We start from the raw sequence: 21,745 nt of genomic DNA, 5'->3' as shown, positions 1-21,745 counted from the left end.
TTCAGTTTTCAGTTATAGCATTCTTAGTTAACAATTTTGGTTTTATATCAAGTATTTTCAATACATATGTTATGAAAACCATTTTTTTCTCAGGAAACAGATTTACATTTAACTCAGATAAACATAAGGAATAAATGGAAAGGAAAATGATCACCTTAAGAATTTCACTATTTTCAAAGGAATGATTTGATTTTGATAATATTATAGTAATAATATTAAATAATAATAATAAATAAATAAATAAATAATAATAAAAAGGGTAAAATTGACCAAAAGCTGATAGTTTAAGTATAAAGATTTTTTTCTTTCCTATTGATAAACATAATGAATTCTAATGATGTTTTTCACTCTATACAGATGAAGTTTCCAATTAGAAGGAAAAAACCTTCTGTTTATACCAACTGCATAGTAATAGCCACTCCTAATTTTCACCAAATGCATGATCTTAGACAGCTTACTTCCCTTTTTTAACCTCCCAATCCCCTTTTTCATGCTTAATTAGACATAATACTTTAGAAAACAAAAATTAAATTTAATAACGTGGGCAAAGTACCTAACATAAAGCCTGGGACATCGTAGGCGCTCATCAAGTGTTAATAACTATGGAAATAAACTAAAATGGATTCCAGACTAATTGGAGTCATAGGCCCTTTATCATCAAAAATGCATTTGAGCTTATTTTATACAGTATACCAGTAGATTAATGTTGACCAATATAGATAAAATGATCAGACTAATTTATCTACAAGTGAATTCTTAAAATTTTATTTTCAAAAACACATTGTACTGGTTTTTGTGAATAAGAGTTGCTCATAAGTCATGAGAAATATAAAACAAAGGAAATGCCAATTTTAATTCAGCCATAAATGCTGAAATAAAATCATCCAGAGCCTCTAGTCCTAAATAGAAGACCCTCTGTGAAATGTTCTAATATTGTGTAAGATATGATTTCAGGTCTGTTAAATAATAGTTTAATATGCTTTCATATTAGGCCTGTCTCACAGGTGAGTGGGTGAGTTTTCTCTTAGAATTGGACATGTTCCAGAAATTATCCATCACCTAAGAAGAACTTTTATCCCTGTAGGGGAAACTGAATCCAAGTGAGTGGTGTTAGATTCTTGGGCCAATAATTTAGCAAAAGTAATGGTTATCTCAGACTTTTAATGATGGTAGAAGAGAAAAAAGCTTGTACTTTAGGAAGCATGTCACTTTCTTTGTTTTAGATTTTGGTATTCCTCTTTTATTCCACTAGAGTTCTGTTAAGGACTCAAAATTTCCATCAGCTATGTTATAAGGAAACAGGGAAGATACACCCAGATTTGTGAAAATGTGTCATAAAAGAGCTCTGATATTAATAGAAAACATGAAAATAGGAAAAAAAAAGATTCAGATCACAATGAGAGTGGCAGCAATTACTCAAAAAACATTGTATTTCAGAAAATAAGTTTAATTTATTTAATATATAATTAAGTAAGCCAATATACAATCCTTATTTGATTTATAAACTTTAGGAGCTTGATGTTTATCATTTTTGTTGGATTAACTATTTTAGACTAATATTTCTTCTTGTTAATATGATATTAATTATATACTCTATATAAATAAATAAAAATATAACTAACTTGTCAAAAACTCTGCTACATATCTGAATCTCTCCTAGATAAAATGAAAATTTAAGTTATTACAGAGAAAGTATAATTTCTTCCAATATGACCAAAATATGTTTTACAAAGCAAAGTAGTTCCTAGGTAGAACTGAAAGTCTCTTCAAGTTTCTGATTTTATGTTCAAAGTTAGAAGTAAGAATAAATCATCATTTCATCTGATGTAGCTGTGCTTCATTAAAAAATATTGGTTTAGGGCTGGGGTTTAGCTCAGTGGTGCCACTCCTACCTGGCAAGCACAAGATCCTGAGTTCAATCCCAAGTACAAAAAAAAAAAAAAATCAGTTTAAATTATTTTCAAAATACTTAAGTTTCTGGCAAAACTGTGATGTTTATTTAAAAGTGATTCCACTTTGAAAACAAATTAAAGGATACAATTGAAAAACTTAAAAATCATGGACCACACCTTTAACAAAATCAGATAATAAATGTCCCCATAACACAGCTGGCTTTATTCTGCTTCCTTCATCTGGTCATGTGGAATCACTCTGGTGTACTACATGGAAAGTGAAGCATTAATATAACAGAGGTCAGTTACACCTGAGTTACATATTATTCTTATTTATTTTACCTACTTGTTCTCTCTGGATCTGATCACAAACTTGTCGCTGTCCATAGTGGAGAAATTTTTTTTTCTTCCCTCAAGTTGTTTAACAAAAGACAGATTCACAAAAAAAGTATAGTTTATTAACTTGTGCAGCATAGATCATATCACACAGGAGGAATCTCAATGATGATAACAAGATGACATGAGACAAGGATTAATTCCAATACAAAAATATTCAAAAATTTACAATGTCCATGTAAAATCTGTAAGGAATATCTTAAAATTAAATTTTGAGACTCGCCCCTCAAACTTGCTTAATAAATGTTAATAATGTAACTCAATTTCCTTTTGCTTGATTAAACTTATTGTATCACTTATAAAAAAATAAAATATATCATTTTCCCAATTCTTGATGTTAAAATTAATCTAAGTTCTTTTAATTTATTACTCAGACAAGTGGGAAAGAAAAATTATTGAAAAATTATATACTTACATGTCTCATGAAAATGTAATTCACACACTTAGTGTAATTAATTTTTAGTTGGAACAATAATTTAAAACCACTTAAAATTGATAGAAGCTATTTTAAAATGTCCTTGTAAATTAGATTTCTAAAATAACAATCTAAAGTTAATTTGTCTAATGAGTAAATATTTTTAAAAGATAATATGGGAGATTTAATAGTCTCAGATACTATATTTTCCTAACAACTGCCGATAATGAAATTGGATAATTGTGCTATTCCATTTTAGTTTTGTCTGGCTTACTAGACAGAGAAGAGTTAGATATTAAACAAGCTTGGGGATACTGATGTTTCAATGTCTTGGTGATTTATAAACAAAGAAGTTAGGAGTAATTGCAAATATATGTCTTTATTGCCAATTTTCATAGATTAGCTAAGACCTTAGATATCATTTAATCCAACTGTCTTATTACAAAAATTGAAACATGACATTTTCTGAGGTTAAATAAGTGTCTAGTGGCCCTGCCTTAGTAGGTATAATACTTCCCTTCCATTAACTAACTTTTTCTGCAGTGTTCTTTTCCATGACATAACTTCCATATTTTAATCAATTAATTCAAAATTATTTTTAATCAAATACTTGGAGACAAGTGTTATTTCTTCAGATTTATTTCAAAATGCCCTGGGGTGAAAAAGGCACCTAATAGTAACACTGGGATCACAAGTTAGGATTGTCTTTTCAAAATTTCCTATTATACAATAAGTAGGGAAAGTGAAATATAATTAAAATATGAAAATTAATTTTTCTAGTAAGCAATGTTTGTAAAGTATGTTTGTCAATGTTTACATTTAACCACAAATCAGTCAAGTTGTGGTGCAGAGCTAATTTGAAAGATATACACTGTTAAGCTCAGAATGTAAAATCCTCAAATAGGAGACTGTGGCATACTGAATATTTTACACTAAAGGAAACTGACAAAAACAAAGAAACAGAAAAGTCAGTCTCTGGCCTTCTCCCTCCCTGTTTCCATAAATAAAACCATGTGATAGATAAGTGTACTAACCTGTATCCCAGGGGGGAAAAAATGACACCACATATAAAATCTAAGAAGAATCAAAATAAACTTTGTTAATTTCCTCTTCCTTTTTATTACTATTAGATCATATCCTTTTCTCATCTAATCACACTTCTACATGAGTGTTTATAAAAATACATAGCTTTCTCTGAGTTTCAGTTCTTCATTTCTGAAGGTTTAATGTCACATAAAACTTAGTTAAATAACCTTCTTGTACTTTCTCCTGGTAATCTCTTTTTTTATTATGGAAGTCTCAAACATAAACCTTGAAAAAGGATAAAAGTAAATTACTTTTATTCCCTTCCAACACTAACATCATAAATTATAAAAATTAGAAAACGTGTGTCTTTTTTCATCCAAGCATGTAGAAAGCTAGAATTTCCTCATTATTTTAAAATTTAAATATGGTCATGTGAACTTTTTTGTAAAAGAGAAATGTCTGTCAAGAATGTCAATTTTATCTTCCCAAAAGAATTAAAAGCATCATACCACAGCAATATATGTGCTCCCATGTTTATAGTGGCACAGTTTGTAATAGCTAAAGCTTGGAAACAAGCCAAATGCTCATCAATTGGTGACTGGATAAAGATGTGGAATTTTTTTTTTATATAAAATGGGGTACTACTCAGCCATAAAGAATGAGAAACTAGAGACATCTATAGCTAAATGGATGCACATGAGGCCATACTCTTAAGAGAAATAAATAGGACACATATGCGTAAATACCAAATAGCTTCTCTGGTGTGAGAAATTGAAAGTGTAAATGAGAACCAAAATGTATAATAGATAATGGGAAATAGGAAGAAAAGTTCCAAAGGGGAAGGGGAAGTTGGAGGGTTAGGGGAAAGGAAAGAAAAAAAAGAAAAAATATGAAAAAAGGAGGAAAAAACGGAAACAATCTTTCTAAATAGGGGGGGGGGTGCAAGAGCCAAGATAAACCATGTATAGGTACAAATTCCAAAGCATGAAGGCGATCATAATGCACACCTAAACTACACAGATAAACTTAATGAATAAAACAAAAGAATCAATTCTAAATGAAAGCTTCATGAGCTGGGATAATAAACAGTGATAACCCTGATGTTTGCTTCAGTCAGCCTCAAATCCAGGAGAAAACTAAATGCACAAGAAAACACAAACAATCATCATTGGAAAGTGGTGAAATATTAATTAGTTGAAAATATTAAAATATCAGGACTGCTTGATTCTGTAAGGTAAATTAATCTATCATGACTAAATAATGATTGTGTATAAGATGAACTAAATAAAACAACATAACTATCTGTAATTCTAGCACTCTGAGAGGCTATCCCACGAGGAATGGAAATTAAACCCAACCTGAGCAATTTAGCCACTTAGTGAGACCATGTCTGAAAATTTTAAAAATACAAAATGAAAAAGGGTCTGGAAATATAACTCAGTGTGAAACCTTTGTGTTCAATGTCCACTACTAGAACAAATAAACAAATATTTTGGCCTACATTAAGTTTAGTAAACCTATACCAAAATAAATTTAATTAGCCTTTATTTGGCCTTGATTTTTAATCCAATTATATATATGTATATGTACATGTATACATATATATATACACACACACACAATTTTCTGGGAATAAGTATATACACACACATATATATATGTATATATGTGTGTATATATGCATATGTGTGTGTGTGTATATATATATATATATATATATATATATATTCTGCTGTACATATGTATATTTTGCCATGTATTTTTTACCAAAAAAATGTATACACACTTCAGGAGAAGAAAAATAGTATGATTTTTTTTTTTTTAACAGATGATGTTACCCTCAGAGGTGGGACCCTAAGGATGTTTTAAATCACAGAAAACCCACTACCTTCCTAGTCCTTAGGGAAGAAATTGCAAACGCATGTGCAGCAATCTCAATGACTAAGGATACCCAAGCAGCAGTTCACCATACTAATAAATGTCAGGAAGCTAACAGCCTCCACTTTGAGCATTTCTTGTAATTGCAGAGGCCAAAGGTAACTTGTATTAATCTCATGATTTCTCAATAAATCCAGTTTTAGAAAATTTAAACAAGTTTTTCTTTTCCTGAAATAATGTGTATACAGTTTTTCAGCAGAGTTTATATAAATGTATGTGTTGACATAAAAATATTGATGCTTTTGATTTTTTCTTCAGCATACAAAGAACTTTAAGTCATCACTCTAGGAAAGAAAGAAAGAAAGAAAGAAAGAAAGAAAGAAAGAAAGAAAGAAAGAAAGAAAGAAAGAGAAAAGGAGAAAGAAAAGTCAAAAGCTAACAACTCATCTTAGACCTGTCAAAGAATTGTGGTCACAAGGTAAACTGTTGCCCTCAAAATTGAAGAGAAAGTCACATGCAGAGAGTTCTACTTCACCACAGGAGAGAACCAGGAGCAGAAAACTCTGGGGAGCCAATAAATTGGATTCCTTTTAACCTAGTACACCATGATATTCACAAAATTTTAGAAGTCATACTGAACAGTAAATAAAGGAAAAAAAAGCAGTAAAAATTAGAACCAAAGTCAAATGGCAGAAATGTTGGCAGTATCAGAATAGTAATTTATAAGAACTATCGTTAACACATTAAGGAAAGACTTTAATTGAAAAAGTAGGCAACATGAAAAGCTACAGAAAGGTAATTTAAGTGAAGAAATTAAATTTAAGAAAGAATAAAAAATTGTAAAATATAGAGGCACACAAGCTTCAGCCAGAGCCCTGCCATTCCATCAGTAAGTGTGCGCAAATCCCAGGGAGCAGCTGTAAGGCCTAGGCCAGTGCAGCTGCAGGTGGATCCCAGCCAGGACTCCGCCCCAAACCCAGAGGCTTGGGCACACCCACCCAAGCTAAAGGTCTGCCCAGAAAAGAACTGCACAGGTGCACAAAATTCAGCCAGAGGCCCACCATATCATAAGCCACAGTCAAGGACCCACCTGTAAAAGAGCTACACAGGCACACAAACAATACCCAGAGACTCACCCTGATACCATGGATAAGTGTGTAGAAACCTTGAGCCTGTGCATACAAAAGGAACTGGAGTGCACAGCCTTCAGCCAAAGGCCCTCCCAAACAACAGCTACATAGGGGCCCCAGTGAGAGGCACACCTAGATACCATCCCAAGTGTGCACAGGCCCCAGCCAGAACCCCACTCAGACAACAGGTCAGCTCAAGGATCCAGAAGGCAGACAGACAACAGATCAGCTCAGGGATCCAGAAGGCCACCACTCTGAACCCAGGAACTGGTGTACTGGTGAGCAGCAGAGTAAAGGTTTCTCAGTGGCTTACTGAGAACTGAAGACCACTGGGTGAGCAAAAAGTCACCTCAACAAAAACACAGCAGGTTCCATCTGTTGAAATGAGAAGATATGTAAATAAGTCTCAAAACTAGACTTCCAGATCATATAAGGTATCACCAAAGGGCAATAAGATGGAAAAATCTGATACTTAACCACTGAGACTCCCTGAATTGGCAACATAAGAGGACCTGGAAAAAAAATGAAGTCAGAAATTTTCAGATAACAGCAGAGATTGTGCCCATAGTACAAGACATGATTAATAAATCTAGAGCAGACGCAGATAAAAAAAATAGAAGAACTGAGGAACAGGATGGAATCCCAACATAGGAAACAGATGGAATCCCAACATAGGAAACAAATGGAATCCATAAAACAGATGCAAATAGATTTCCAGGAGATGAAAAACTCCACTGAAAGTCTACACAGCAGAATGAGCCAATGCGAGGATAGAATTTCAGATATAGAAGATAGGATTGCAATTAGTGACCAGGAAAAGAAAAATTTCTTTAAAATAGTAAGGGACCATGAGAAATCAATCGAGCAGCTGCTAGATGATGGAAAGAAGAATAACATAAGACTGATTGAAGTCAATGAAGAAACAGGAACGAGTGCAGATGACATAAAAAAAAAACAACCTGTTCACAGTAGTAATGGCAGAAAACTTCCCAAATAGGGGAAAAGAAATTGACATAAAGATAAGTGAGGCATATAGGACTCCAACTAGCCTTGATCAAAAAAATCTACACATAGGCATATAATAGTTAAGATTCTAGAAACTCAACAGAAGAACAAAATTCTACAAGCAGTTAGGAAGGAGAAGTGGGAGGGGTAGGGGAAAAGAAAGAAGGGAATGGAATTAATATGACAAAATGAAAAAGTGGAAACAAAGTCTTTGTAGATAGGGAGGGGTCTAGGGGTTGAAGGAAGGCCAGAGGAATGGGGGAAAAATAAGAACCAAGATGGATTATGTAAAGGTGCGAATTACCAATGATGAATGTCATTATATTGTATACCTTAAATGTACCAACAAAATTAATTTTTAAAAAACTATAAATAACAAAAACTGAAACAGAGCAAATTGACAACCTTGTTAATAGGATAGACTCAGTTGCATAAAGAATACACGAACTTGAAGATATGACTGGAAAAATATTCAAAATGAAAATGTAACAATAAGAAATGAGGAAAACAGAACAGAATCTCTAAGCCTTTTGGAACAATTACAAAAGTTATAACACATGTATAATTAGAATAGTAGAAGGAAAACAGAATGGAACAGAAGAAAAATCAGAAGCAATAATAACTTAGAATATCATAATAATAATAACTTAGAATATTATCAAATTAATGTCAGAACCCAGACCATTGCTCCAGGAAACTCAGAAAACAGCGACTGGATAAATACCCTCAAACAAACACAATTAGGCATAACACAGACCACAGTAAATCAAAATTTAAGAAAAGATGGGAACTTAATCATATTTAGACATCAAGCCCTTGTGGAGACAGGCCTACCTGAATTTTAAAGGATAACACAAAACAGTATAGTTCCTAAGTACGATGGACCAGGCACACATGATCTTGCTTATAAGCAGGTAAAACCTGAAATAATTGATGTCATTGAAGTTGAAAGTAAGTGGTGACCCGAGGCTGGAAGAAGGGCAGGAAGGAGAAAGGCTGATTCGTGGGAACTGAGCTACATTTAGATAAGGGTAAGAGGCCCTCATGTGCTCTGCAGTAGGATGACAATAGAAAACAAAAATGTACTGCACATTTCAAGAGGCTGGAAGGAGGACTCTGAAGGCTTTAGTCATAAAGAAATTATATATGTTTGCGGAGACAAATATGTTTTAACTGATTTAAATATTACACAACATACTTATATGTATTGAACATTTCGTGGCAACCCATTTATACAATTTTTATATTTTTATGTATCTGCTAAAAACAAATTTCAAAAATAAACTTAGCAACAAGAAGGAAGACAAGCCAGACATGTAATATTGTAAGAGCACAGAGTAGTCTGTGTTGTCAGAGGAGCAAGGTGAGCAGCAGGACACTTTCATCTGAATGATGGGGCTTAGGGTAGAAGGAAGGAGAAAGGAAGACAGTAACCTTTGTTCCCTACCCTTTACATTGTTATGCTAAGAAATGAAAGTTTGAGATAGTAAAAGGTGAGGAAAGGATGGAGTGCCACTTCAGAGGACTTGAGAAAATGGAAAACATTTTTGAATTTACATTTTGGAAAACGCTTTGATGGTATGAAAGAGGATGATGTGATTGGTGTTGACTTTGGAAGCAGGAGATTCTTTTAAGAGAAAAATCTCCTTTCGTTTTGTTTGTTTATTTGTTAAACTGAGATGAGTGTGCAAATACAAAATGTGGAAAGCCACAGAACAATTAGACTAACGTGGAGTGTAGGGAAACGAGATGTCATGCAGTAGTTTAAAACGGGTTTTTAAAACACAGCTCTTTAGTGAAATTCTGCTGTATATCTCTTTATCTATAAACATGTTATTGTCACTTTAAATAAAAATAGAGGCTAATGTATTTTAAATTTTATATATATGGACATGTATATTAGTTATTAATAGTTGAAATTTAAATTTCAGATTTCAACACTTGTATAGAACCATTAATGTCATAATTTTTTAAATCTAAGAGAATATTTTTCATATGTGATTTTATGCTTTCAGCAGATATTGAAATTTTGATATTTGACAAAAGAATATGGCATAAGATATGGCTTCTTCATTAAGGAAAAGAACATATTTAGTTTGTTCTGAAACTATTTTCATCACATATTTAAAAGAAAGTGGTCTTTTCTCAGTGGTCTAAGAGGAGTGGTAAATGCAATAACTGGGTTCCTAAGATGTCTGATCAAAGATAACAGAAAGATTACATTAGATGTTAAAAGAGATTAAGAAAAAATACTATGAGATGAATATTTCTTTTTTCTTTTGTATGAATGTAGTTCTATACTTCATTGTTATATATTATACATCACAGTAATATTTGAAAAAAAGATTTATTGTAATTTTTGTCAAAATGCTTTGTAGAGCACATTTATAATGCAAAATTCTCTACTAAAATTCAGCACATTATTTCATAAAAATGGCATGTTATATCCCTAAGTCAAACCATACTTTTATGGTGAGCTAGTACTTCAATACTGAAAAAGTAAGCAAATGTTGTTTTACATCAATATTAAGTCACCACTAGATACACTATACATTCATATATTAATTATGGAATTGTTCCTTTTTCTTTTCAAAAAGACCTTCATTTGTTTCTTAGGGTAGCTCTTAAATCCTCTGTAAATGTAAAGTTTTACAAGAATCTTTGAAATACCTCAACCACATCCATATTTCATATAATAAGGTTTAGAACTTCTGCCTTTTGTTGTTTACAGTCCTGAATACTTTTATTAAACTTGAAAGAAGAATCGTGAAAGTATGTTTACTGACTTCAAAACAAAGATATTTATCCTTACAAACGTTCTTACATTTGTTAACAGCAGAATTTTTTTCTAGCATGATTTAAAGGCTTTTCTAAGAGAAAGAACACAATAAAATAGAATCCTCAATATTATGACAAGTATTAAGTTCTAGTGGTGTTTAGAAAAATATTAAGTAATCAGAGAATGTGGAGGGAGTTTAGGAGGTTAGTAAATAAATCTGCCTCACATAACAAAACTTTGCTTTTCATTGAGATTTGAAATTTTAACATAAAATTTATATAATACATGTAATACTATACTAAATTAGTTGCATAAATGTTCAAAACTTTCAATAATTTAGATATGCTCACTTTGTTTTAAAATGTACATGTTAAAGTGAATAGAACATATACTAATAAAATAAAATTGCTTATATCTTTTGCTATATCTAAACTATTTAAGCAAGAAGTAAAAGAAATCTGTTCAAATTTAGAATTTACAATTTATTTTATAGTCTTTCATGTTCAGTATCTTCAGATAATTGGCTTAAAATTAAATCTTAAAAATGTTTAGGAGATCCTCCTTTTGTTTTTTGTTTTTTTTTTTTTTTGGTACCAGGGATTGAACTCAGGACCTTGTGCTTTCGAGGCAGGCACTGGAACCACTGAGCTAAATCCCCGGCCAGATCCTTGTATTTTTGACCAATTCTAGAATTGCATGGTAAAGGAAAGAAGGATCTTTAAAATCTACTTGATATATTTCTCTTTGTTGCTCATTTTTTGAGTAAAAGTGTGGTAAATGAGAGGAGAATGAGATATGGGGTTGGCAAAGAGGTGTTATGATAGTAAAACTTAAAAGTAAGATTTGATGTGCACAGCAGAATTATCTTTAATCTCACAGAATATCCTAAAACAACCCTGAAATTCACCTCTATCCCCTTTCAGTTGTGGTTTAAAAGCAGTCCCGGGTCACAGGGACCCAGAGGGAACATCTATGAATAATTGAGATATGCTGTGGACCTAGACTCACTGTGGACCTTGACCTTGAGCTATCATTTGGCACCAGCTTTTCTCAGCAGCCATCTGAGAGTAGTTATTCTTCCCCCTCTGGGACATGTTAACTTCTAGAACACATGTTCATCTGTGACTGTAGAGTTTGGCTTGAAGACCTTATTATCAGATATAGACTTTGACGCAAACCTGTCACTTAGTTCCAGCTCTGTCAATGATGGTCCAAGCCCAGTGGAATCTGCCCTTTAATCTACTCAGTGACCCCCTGAGAGTAGCAGCAGCCTAAGGGATCCTGATGTAGCAAGATAGGAACTGGCCCACCAACTGTAGATCCTGAAGTGGACCCTCCTCCCCATGAAAATACTTCTGACCAAGATTCCAGAGACATTCTTGTTTACCCAGGGGCCAGATAGGACCTACATCTGCAGACTCCTAATGACAGTTACTTCAACAGCAAACCCCACAAGAAGCCTAACAGTAGCCCTGTGACTTGGCCTCAAAGCCTCTAACCCATGACCCTGGAAGCAATCCCGTCCTCACAGAGACTCAACAGGTAAAAGATATTCCTTGTAAGTGGTAAACAAAAGAAGAGGGTATACATATGTCAAAATATTATTTTAGCTAAAATCTTTCATAAGAAATAAAAATATTGTTATATGATAACAAACAGATCAATTCATCAAGAGCATATTCACACAACATTGGTGGACCTGAATGTAAACAAATAATAATAGAAAGCCCACCTAGACAAAAAAAAGGAAAATAGAGCTTTTGTAAAACCATAGACTATAGACTAAATGAACATATCAGATATATATATATATATAAAATCGTACCCAATAGTAATGATAGTAATGGAAGGCATTCTTCCAAGGCAAACATGGAATATTATCAAGAACAGAATATATGTTGGGTCACAAAACAAATATTAACAAACTTATGAGGAGTGAAACCATTTAAATTTTTTGACCAAAGTGATAAAAAGGTATGTAAAAAAATGATTAACATAAAATATGGATATCTACCAATTCCTCATAATAAATATAATCACTACATATTGAAATATATACTAATTTTAAAAATAAACTAAAAATTTTTCAGCAGACTGGAGTGGAAAACTTTTTTGTCTCATTGCAAAAGAGTATTTATGTAATAATTTTTGAAATATTCACCAATATGGGTTATTAATAGAATCTTAACCAATAACCTGAAGAATAAATAAAAAGGAAATTAAATAACTATCAAGAACAAAATGAAATCCCAACATATTAAAACTTACCGAATGCAGCAAAACAGTGCTAACAGAGATGGTAGCAATAATACTTACATTTAGAAAACAAGATTTCAGAAACAACTTGACTTCACACTTCAAGGAACTAGAAGAAGAAGAATAAACTGAGATAAAAGTCAAAATAATGAAGGAAGTAGTAAAAATTAGAGTAGAAATAATTAAACAACAGAAAATATCCTTAAAACTAAGATGTTTTTAAAAGGTAAAACTGACCAAACATTATCTAGACAATGCAGAAAGAAAGACAAAAGATGGAAAAAATAAAACATAATTTATATACCAGTAATATATAAAGATCATAAGAAACTAATATGAATAAAATACACCACAAACTGTACATCTTAAAAGAAATGTATAAATTTCTGAGAATTATCAAGGCTGAATCGTGAAGAAAGAGAAAATCTGAAGAAACCCATAACAAATAAAGAGATTAAATTATTAATCATAGACCTCTCACCATAAAAAGCCGTAGAATAAATGGCTTCATGATTGAATTCCAATGAAGATTTTCAAAAGAGTTTATCTCAGACCTTTTCAACTTTCTCCCAAAAATAAAAAGTAAAATAAAATAAAAATGAAAGCAAGAGAACATTTCCAAACTCATTTTAGAAGACCAGTGTATCAGTCAGCTTTCAAGTTGCCGGACCTAATACCAACAATCCTCTAAGGGAAGTTAATTCAATGTATCATTTTCTCTAGAGTCATAGGAGAAACAACATGGATTGTAACATGGATTCTCTTCCATGACTGCTGAAGGGGAATAACCACAGGCAATGGTGGAATGCACATTGGTTCTCACAATCTTTCCTAACCAAGAAAAGCTGAAGTAATAGAAATGGAAGTAAAACTTCCAACAGGAAATGGCAAGTGTTCCTTATTGCAGACTGACATTTTTGGACACATTTCAACAAAATCTGAAGTGAATGGCTGCCCCTGGGGTTTCTTCCTCAGGGAGGTCTGCCTTCAACCTCATACAGTCCTTGGCTGCTGAAATGTTTTACAGCCCACTGTGCCAAACTTAATTGCAGCTTCACTGATGTGGGGCTTCCCTTTATGTTTATCCTCATCACAGTTGAGAACCCTTAGCTCCAAGTAAACTCCAGCCAGGACTTCCGCATAGTTTCTATTGGATAACTCAGTGGTAGAGTCTAACCATGCTTAATTGCTTGAATGGTTCAGGACATCTTCCCCAAGAACCAGCTATTATTTAATGTAATTATTTGATAAAAAATTGACATGTGCTCTGAGTAATCTTTCCTTCAACTTATTTACCATAAAAGATGTGATGTTAAGAAAGACCTGGATGGTGAATGTGTTAGTCAGCTTGTCATTCTTATCACAAAATACTTGACAAAAACAAATGAAAGGAGGGGACATTGATTTTGACTCACAGTTTCAGAGGTTTCACCCCATGGTCTATTTGTTTCATTACTTTGGCCTTGAAGTGGGACCCTTTGCCAGAACAGTGAAGCAGAGAAAATCTTCTTACCTCGTGGCAGACAGGAAGCAGAGAGAGAGACAGAGAAGGAGCCAGAGAGGGCCAGTGCTAGCTGGCTTCCTTCCTCTAATTATGGTCCACCTGCCTATTGGATGGTGCTGCCTACATTCAGGGCAGGTCTCCCCACTCACCTCTGAAAACACCCTCAAAAGTACACCTAGGAGAGAACTTCACCAATCTCCTGCTCAAGATGACAATAAAGGCTACCCATCACCATGAAAGAGCTAAGAATACAGAAAATATGCTAATCTAGCCTACTACTAATTTTAATTAAAGGCACTTAATAAACAACAGATGCCAGAAAGTCACCCTGAACTTCCTTCTGTTTCTTAAAAGCAGGAGATAAGATTCCAGTGTAAACTATGGCCTCTCTACACCACAAGGAGCCTATCATTATTATGAAGAACAAAAGTTAGAACTGAGAGAAATCCACACTAGCAGATTTAGCCTAGTTTTCTTTGCGACTACTCTACCCTACTAATAACTGCAATGCATGTTCAGCTTTGTCATGTTTTTCCATAATTAAGTGCTCAATTCAACTCGTCATGCAAATGTTCAACTCTCTGTCTTTGGGTTACATTTCCTTACAAAGGCACTCCTGCCTCGTAAAATATGTATTAAGTAAATGTATATTTTTTCCCCTATTGATCTCTCTTATGCCAGTTTAATGTTCAGGCCTATCCCCAAATCCCTAAGTGAGTAAAGCTAAAATTTTTCCCCTTACAATGAACTGTCATGGTTTAAGTTTTTTGTCCCTAATATAATTTAGAATAATGTTCTTTTTTAATCTCAAAAGAGCTCTGGTTCTGTTGATAAACTATACGGTTACTGCACTCAGAACCAAGTATTTTTAATGTAATATTTGCAGAATGTGAATATTTTAGGAATAAACATATTAAGTTTTAAGAGGAAAGTTCTAAATTGCACTAAGAGTGTGTAACAAATGTAAACACGTGAGCCGTGGAAGTTTTATTTATTAATGATTAGATTCAAAAATTAGTATTGTTAAGAATTAGCAGGACAAATATTTTTCCTTACCACAATACCAAGTCACATTACAGAATATTTAAAAAAGAAATAAACACATTTACAATTTGTTATTTATATTTTATTATATTAGGTGTACACAAACTGTCAACACTTTGATAGGGCAAGCAAAAACACTATCTTATTTTCACATTTTGTAAATACTTAACATGCAACTGTTCATACAAGTCAAGAATTGGTCTTGTAATCTCAGCCAACTATGGCCTATTTGCTGACTGCCTGTTTTATAAATAAGTATTTTGGAAATCAGTCACACTCATTTTAAAGTATTATCCATTGCTTTTTTTTTTCACTGCGGCAAAATACTTGCAACAGAGACCAATTGCACACTAAGTCTAAAATATGTATCTGGCTACTTAGGTAGATAGCTGATTCCCAGTCTAAATTGTGCTACAATTTTATATAGAAGTGAAATGTTAAGATTCCACCATTTTGTCTTCTCAAGGCTACAAAAGAGAAGTGTTAGCATGGAGTTCTTGACATGTATGCACAGGACACTATGTGAGATCATCTCTGCCCATGATCTCCCTGTTGCTTTTGAGGCATGTCTATGTATGAAAAGAACACTGGGACCTGCAGTATGGAAAACATACATTGGGGAATCTCACAGTGCAAATGGGGTGGTGCTTCATTTTTTTGGGGGGGGTGTTTGAAAAGGAAAATGTTTGACATTTTCATAGCTTTTGGAAAAATCAATGTCGGTAGGCCCAAATACATGAGCTTATCAATGTGTTCCCTGGAAAAGAGGAATAAACAGTCTGTTTAAAATTATGCTTGAAAATTAAGAAAAATAACTCTAGCTCTAAAATTTATTTTATCCTAAGTTACTTATCCATATGTTGTATAATATATAAAATTATGTATGGTTATATACTACCTAGCCAGTACAGAACAACTGTTTCAAAAGTTCTTGTTTCTTTGATCAGCTTCAATTGTACATATATACATATATATGCAGTACAGTATGTACTTATACAGTTAAAGAACTAGGTTAAAGTTATTTATGTCACATTAAGTAGTTAAGTAAACACTTTTTCTTATCTTTTGTAATTATGAGTAATATATAAGTTGAATAAAATTTTTTAAATAAAGTAATAGAAAGCCAGGGATTTAGCTCAGTGTTTTTGCCCCCTGCTGTGCAAGCGCAAGGGCCCAAGTTTGATCCCGGGTACCAAAATAAATAAATAAATAAATAAAGTAATAGAAAGCAAAAACACAGTCTTTTATTTATTTACAATATTTCATCTATATCAAAGTTTTTGAAATATCTGTTAAAATATAAATTCAAAAAATATTTAATTTTGGAAATAAAGTGAAATAAAAGAAATGCTGTGAAATCCTTCAATTAACCTATTGGTTCCTGATTCATTTGTACTTCACAATATAATTAGCAAACTTTAACTTTTAAGAAAACATTTCATAAATCTTTTAGTGACAATATAATTTAAAATTATGTAGACAAAGCATGTTAAATATGTTTTCTACTATTAAGTATTTAATTATTACAAATTTTTCATTATCTTTGTGATTACTGCTCAGTGCATTCTTGAAGGCAACTTTAAAAAGTTTAGGAAAAAATTCCTATTTATAATGGGGAACATGAAAATTTTTTTTCCTTCACAAATATGTTATAAAATAATAATGAAGACAGAAACTTTCTTCAAAAACACAATCCAAAGACTAAAATAAAGATTTTCATTCCACATGTATATAAATTGGTAAAGAATTAAAATAAAGCCACTAAATACAGTGGCATGACTAAAATCTATTGGAGAATATAACTTTGTTGACCTCTGAATCAGAGCAAGTTCAGACCAAAAGAAAACACATTTAATACATGTCAGTTCTGCTGCTGAAAATCTCCATGTGGCATCAACCATAGCAAGCATATGTAATACCAGAGTAGACTCCTGACCCTGCTGCATTCCTGTATTGATCTAAATCAGGCAATTTTCCCCACATTACTAGTACACAATATGGTCAGCTTTGAAAGACAAAGGGCAATGGATAGATAATAGGTAGATAAATAGATAAGTTTTTGTTGTATTTTTGTGTAATCTAGAAAAAGAATCCTGGCAATCTTCTTCAGTGTGCTAAATAGGAGAAATGAGTAGAAATCCCACAGAGTCAAGCAGAATATACTATTTTAAAGATAAAGTTTTTCTTTGCTGGCTATATCCAAATGACTTAGACATTCACAGCAGACAGTGAAATCATCAATATCAAACTGAATTCTAAGTATGATGTACGTGATCTGGACAAATGTCTTCTTATTCTGGAAAACTTCTAGCTTGGGGGATATTGGCCAACAAAATTATGTGAACAAATAAGGGGGATTATAGTTGAAATGGAAGAAGGGTATTTATTATAGAAAAAAGTGATGTATTCCTTACCAGATATTGTTAGGGCAGCCTATTGAAGAACCATTATCAATGAAAATAGAAAGTAAAATAGTAGGTTAAAAATTCAGTATCAAAATAAATATAAACATTCATGTAAATAGCTAGGTAATATAATGAGTGAAAAGGTACAAGAAAACATTGTTTTAAAAATTATGAAAAGTCACAGTTATAAGACATTAATAAGAATGCCTACCATACTTGTGGGTTTTTTATACTTTTCTATATTTGATTGTTGTATTAAAGAATTAAAGGCTTAATAGGGGCCTTATATTATTCTTTTTCTTATTCAAACAAATTTGAAGACTTATTTTTTCTGATGCTTAGAAAGAAAAATAATTTTTGGCTAGTACCATGATTTTTTTCCTTCATCTCCAGTTAGTAAGGAGTTCTCTGTTCACTTTTACTTCTATAGATGGCCATATGTTTGCAAAAAAGAATTTATGAATTTTGGTGCAATCATCAGGTAAATCCATGAACTTATTGTATTTTATGTTCTCTCTGCTTTAAACTGGGAAGTACACAGTCAGCTGGGAGTTCTGTAGTTACCTGCATCTCTGTTTCTCTATATGTGCATTATCTTCTAAATTTACTTTCATAAATTGCTCCTACCTCCTTCATATCTGAGTAAATGTGACAGGCAGGCCTTGTCATAATATCCCTTCTTCCTTTGCTCATAGTGGTATAATTTTAGCTAAGCCCACATCCATAGGAGTTAGATATTTTCTTGGGCCAAATGTCTGCTCAATCAGAAGATGCTGTCAATCTCTTGATAGCATCCCTAAGAAGAAGATGTGTATTATAGACTTCTTGTATTCCACTTCATGTGCAGTCAATGTGGTAGAGTTAATTTGTATATGCAGTTAAAGGAAATCTTATGGAATAATGAAGGAACAAGGCTGAAACAGATTGGGTCCTTGAAAAAATGGGTCATGTTGTAAGCCTTCTGGATGCATGTTGGTGATTGAGAGAGAAGTATGTTTCTACCTTGTGTAATTTTCTGTATTTTAGGAGGCAAAAGTAAAGCACAACTGATAAAGTCAGTAGGAAGATAAAAGCAGGAGAAGATGTTGTACTTGTTAGTTTTCTGTTGCTGTAACAAAATACTGCTGTAGCCTTAGGATCCCCAACTACCCCTGCCCCCCATCGCCTGGCTTCATGGGGAGTGGATCATGGAGTGACCATAAATAAGATTTATCAACAGTGAAGTATCTTCACTGCCAAAAAGACGTTTTATTCCATCTCTGCCCAGGGTTCGACACCTGAGAGTGCTTGCCCCATCTTGCCAGAACAAATCAATCTGACATGACCAAACCTTCCAATTTTGAAGATACTGCAAACAGCAGGTACACAGGGTCCTCCTAGAGGTGGCAAAGACTTGATAGAAAATTTAACCCAAATGAGACTTTTCAGATGGACATAGGGTTTGAGGAATGGGATGTAGTTGGCCTGCCCCTGTGGTTTTTAGGAAACTTGAGTAATAATTATTTACCTTGTAATGGCTTAACTCATGGATAAATCAGGATCTAGGTACTGACATTGCTTCAGAATATAGAGATGGTTTATGGTTTTCAAATGAGTTAGTATCAGAGTTGTTAGGTGCTGGAATAACAGTTGAATCTTCTGATACTAAACAAGCAAGTGAATAAGTAGGAAAGTGACAGGATGATTGAAGTGGGCAAAAATGATGACCTTGAGGACTCTAAGTCCCTACATGATGACACTGATGTAGAAGTTACCTCAGAGGGTAAATGGCAGTATACAGAGCACAAGGCATTTAGCTCTCCAAGAAAGAGGCACTGTTTTCATTGCTGGGCACTAAGAAAGGACTGATATTCAGATTATTCTAAATCAACTCATTCTCTCTCCTTATCCGATATCAGTGCCATTTTTGAATAGACAGGAAATTGCCAAAGAACCATTTCAGCTCCAGTTATTAGCCCTGAAGATGTAAATATCAGGTCAGAAAATTTCAAACCTTTTAATCCCTGCAACTCATTGGAATTCTTAAATTTGTCTCACAGTTCTTAAAGCCAAAAGACTACCTGAAGCATGGGAGAACAATCAGATAATATTTTTGAGCAGAAAAGAAGGAAAAAATGGAACCAAGTTCTTGTGGATAAGGAGGCAGAGAAGGATGGAAGAGAAAGAAGGGGAATGGGGAAAAAACAAGAATCAAGATATACCATGTACAGGTAGAAGTTCCTAATGATGAATGTGATCATAAAGTATACCTAAAATGTACCAATAAATTTAATGGAATTTAAAAAAGAAAGTAGATACAGAAAATATGGAGGATTGCCAGAATATGTTGAAACCATGTAGCTTACGTGAGAAAGACCAGGAGTTGGAAACATTATTCCTGGGAGGAAAAGGCATTTTGCCACTTGTTTTCTTTGTGCCAGAAGACTGAAGAAAACCCAGGCCTTATGTGCTTTTTGCAAAAAAAAAGTTTCAGTTATTATGATATGTCTAGCATAGCCATACCAATTGTGTAGAAATATTAGAGGATCAGGTGAAATATCAAAATATCAACATTGAGCCTGTCTGCTAAGTGAGACCCATTGCATGTGTTTACTTATTAATATAAACATCTGAGGTCTGAGTCACTTTTGCTTCTAAATTTAGAGAATAGAGAGTGAGTAGCTTAGACCTCGATCATCAGTTTGGGGACTCATTAACATGAAAAGATACCTACACTATTGCATTCTCTCTCCAAAGATGAAGATCTAGGAAGGAACAGCTACAAATCCAAGCAGAAAAGTGTGTTCATTCACTCAGGTACCAAATTATTTGAAGACTAAATCCCTTCTTTAGTTACCTTTGTTCTCTATCTTCCTTTTAATGTAAAGTTCTGGCATCAAAACCCAAGCTAGTCATTATAAAAATACTTGGATTTACATCACAAAAAGAAATAACCTCATCAGTCAAATTATGAAGTGCTTTGAATCACTTTCTGTTGTAGTCAGTCTGCATGGTTCTGATATACAGAAAGAGAAACTTGTTTTTTTAGTTAAATTTGTTTTTTTTTTTTCTTTTTGGTGGTAGGGATTAATCCCAAGACCCTGACTATGTTCTATACCACTAATTACATCCTTTATTGCTCTTATAAAAGAGTTTCACTGTGTTAACCAGGCTGCCTCAAAACTCTTAGTCTTCTGAGTAGCTGGGACTTTGGGTTCCAGTCCCTGAGCCCAGCTCAGAAAAAGACCTGAAACACAGAAGATTTCTTCTGTATAAGAATTAGTCAACACTATAGTTATCAAATAGTTTTGCTAACATTCCCCTAAAATAATTTTGAGAAAACATATAAAAGCTTTTGAATATTAAAAAAAACCTAGGTATAATTAACATATAATAAAGTGAGTTGTAGAAATCTGAGTAAATATTCTAAGATATAGAAAATTCCTGTCACCCCAAAATATACCCTGTAGCCCTTTTCAAGCCTTCATTTGATGCCTCTAAACCTAGATTAATTTTCCTTTTGCATATCTTTGATATTTAAATTTTTAAAATAGTACATATAAAAGACATACCATCCAAAATTATGGAAATATATATATATATATATATATATATATATATATATATGGAAAATATATTTGTTAAAATAGTGTGATGGCACACATCTGTATTCCCAATACTCCAGGAGGCTAAAACAATAGGATTGCAAATTCAAGCCCATTTGGGGCAACTTAGCAATAAACTTTAAAGAGAGGTAGAGAGAGAGAGAGAGAGAGCGAGAGAGAGCACACACTAGGGATGTAACTATGAAATCCTGAGTCCAATCTTCTGTACTGCTAAAAAAGAAAGAAGAAATGAAGGAAGGGAGGAAGGAAGGGAGGAAGGGAGGGAGGAAGGAAGGAAGGAAGGAAGGGGGAGAAGAAAGAAAGAAAGAGAGAAAGAGAGAGAGAAAAAGAAAGAAAGAAAGAAAAGGAAGAAAGAAAGAGAAAGAAAGAAAGAAAGAAAGAAAGAAAGAAAGAAAGAAAGAAAGAAAGGG

The 21,745-nt window shown here is 33.2% G+C and overlaps 1 pseudogene; it reads left to right on the top strand.

The window, feature by feature from the left end:
• LOC101697281 (protein Mdm4 pseudogene) overlaps window positions 1-20,226 on the top strand; it is a 48,742-nt pseudogene extending 28,516 nt beyond the window's left edge.
• The last annotated feature ends 1,519 nt before the right edge of the window (window positions 20,227-21,745 follow it).

The sequence above is a fragment of the Heterocephalus glaber genome, unplaced genomic scaffold (assembly GCF_053883595.1).
Source record: "Heterocephalus glaber isolate CG9 unplaced genomic scaffold, H.glaber_assembly_v1.0 deba00001586, whole genome shotgun sequence".
Taxonomy (NCBI): Eukaryota; Metazoa; Chordata; class Mammalia; order Rodentia; family Bathyergidae; genus Heterocephalus; species Heterocephalus glaber.
This window is presented reverse-complemented; position numbering and strand designations above follow the sequence as displayed.